The following is a 1916-nucleotide window of genomic DNA, read 5'->3' as shown; positions in this document are numbered from 1 at the left end:
GATAATCACCGAGGATTTCTCCCATGGACCATCTTGTGTTTTGGAGGTTCAAGTACGTGGTGTCACGTGGACGATGTCTGCTGACGCGGATTGGCCACACTGAAGCAATGTGCTTCAAAAATGGCCGAATCAAAGGTAATTACACTCGAGGGGACGGCGTGGTACCCAACCATGTAATGAAAACACCAAGGTGACGAGCTCAAGTGTTTATTGCAAGCTACAGGTACATGATGGATGGACAAACATGAAATAGAGATTTTACATTCATTGATGTGATCAAGGGTTGATATTTGATGAGAAACTGTTCATCTATCAATAATTCCAGCATAGAGTGTGTGTGTGTGTGTGTGTGTGTGTGTGTGTGTGTGTGTGTGTGTGTGTGTGTGTGTGTGTGTGTGTGTGTGTGTGTGTGTGTGTGTGTGTGTGTGTGTGTGTGACCGCTGTTTCTCGACAACCACTGGTCCGATCTAATTGAAACTTACCAGGTATATTGCTGGGGACCTGAGAATGTGCCTTTTCAAGGTTTGATATTAATCAGACAAGTGCTTCCCAAGTGATGGCCATTTACTAACCAATCACAGGACATGTTGCTGAGGCCATTTATTTACCAACCAATGACAGGACACGTTGCTGCGTAGGCGTGGCTGATGGGGGAAGAGAACCTCAGCCACATTCGCCATTACGGGTTGTTTTTTTCTCTTCTCTTGTCTTTGTGTTTTTCCTTGCGAAAACGTAAAATACGTCGGCGATAATTGAATAATTGGCCATTAAAACTAATAATTTATCAAAACGTTGGCAGATCCAGCAGCCTCCGCATTCTTGCCCTGGACGAGGAAACAAAGAAGAAGCGCCGTTTCTTCAGCAATGTTGTTTATGAAGAGGTGCTAATGAGATAAAGGTGTGTACATGGAGACAATTTTTATTATTCTTTATTTATTGAAGAAAAATTGTTCCGAAAATAATTTATCAAAAAAGTGCACAACTTTTTTTTTGTTTCCAAGTGTCAAAACGGTGTGGCCTTTGGAAGTGTTAAGGAATTCAGCTCTACTCAACATGCTTACCAATGGAATACATCTCAATTTGGTGGTATGCTTTGCAATTTTTTTTTTTTAAACTATTTTAAAACGAAAACAATTCGAACATGGAATACCTAATGACACTGTACTTTCAGGTCTCCTACAAATGCTACCCTGTCGCCTCACCATGGCGTAGGAGTGGCAATTGTCAATGGCAGTGAATGTCATGACCAGCAAAGACAGGGAGGTAAACTTGATTTCAATTTGGATTTTAATTAACTCTGTGTGTGTAAGTATCATAGCAGTTGTTACTTCAATGAAAGCGATAATTCGTGGAATGATGTGAACATTCCGTATGGGCACGCACCACTTCTGGATAGTGATGACTTACTGTATTCTAATAGTTTCTCGATATCTTATGCACATTTATATATAAACACAATGCCCCAATCCAGTCGTTTACGAGAGCGAAGGAACGGCCTGTGTAGTTGTTTGAAACTTTTTTTTGCACGTACGGCCACGCACGTACGGGCACGTGAGAGCGAAGGAACTGCGTGTGTGGTTGTTGTTTCTGGCATGCGGTTTGAAAGTTTTTTTTTCTTGATTTGCACCTTTGGGCACGCACCTACGGGCACACACTAGTCTATCTATAATTCCAGCAATCTCTGTGTGTGTGTCTGTCTGTGACCACTGTTTCTCGACAACCACTGGTCCGATCTTATTGAAACTTGCCAGGTATATTGCTGGGGCCCTGAGGATGTGCCTTTTCAAGGTTTGATATTAATCGGACAATTATGGCCATTATGTGGCACGTGAGAGCGAAGGAACGGCCTGTGTGGTTGTTGTTTCTGGCACGCGGTTTGAATTTTATTTTTGCCCGTACGGGCAGATACTAGTGTT

At 42.4% G+C, this 1916-nt stretch overlaps 1 long non-coding RNA gene across 1 annotated transcript; it reads left to right on the top strand.

Moving 5' to 3' along the window:
- Positions 1-797: 797 nt before the first annotated feature.
- Positions 798-1346, top strand: LOC147023957 (uncharacterized). Its single transcript, XR_015060488.1, has 3 exons — positions 798-898; positions 1002-1086; positions 1172-1346. It is a non-coding gene; the product is annotated as an uncharacterized LOC147023957 (long non-coding RNA).
- Positions 1347-1916: the final 570 nt, after the last annotated feature.

This window comes from Eptatretus burgeri, chromosome 7, assembly GCF_056783735.1.
Source record: "Eptatretus burgeri isolate ZD-2024b chromosome 7, Ebu_testis_v1, whole genome shotgun sequence".
In the NCBI taxonomy this organism is placed as follows: domain Eukaryota; kingdom Metazoa; phylum Chordata; class Myxini; order Myxiniformes; family Myxinidae; genus Eptatretus; species Eptatretus burgeri.
This window is presented reverse-complemented; position numbering and strand designations above follow the sequence as displayed.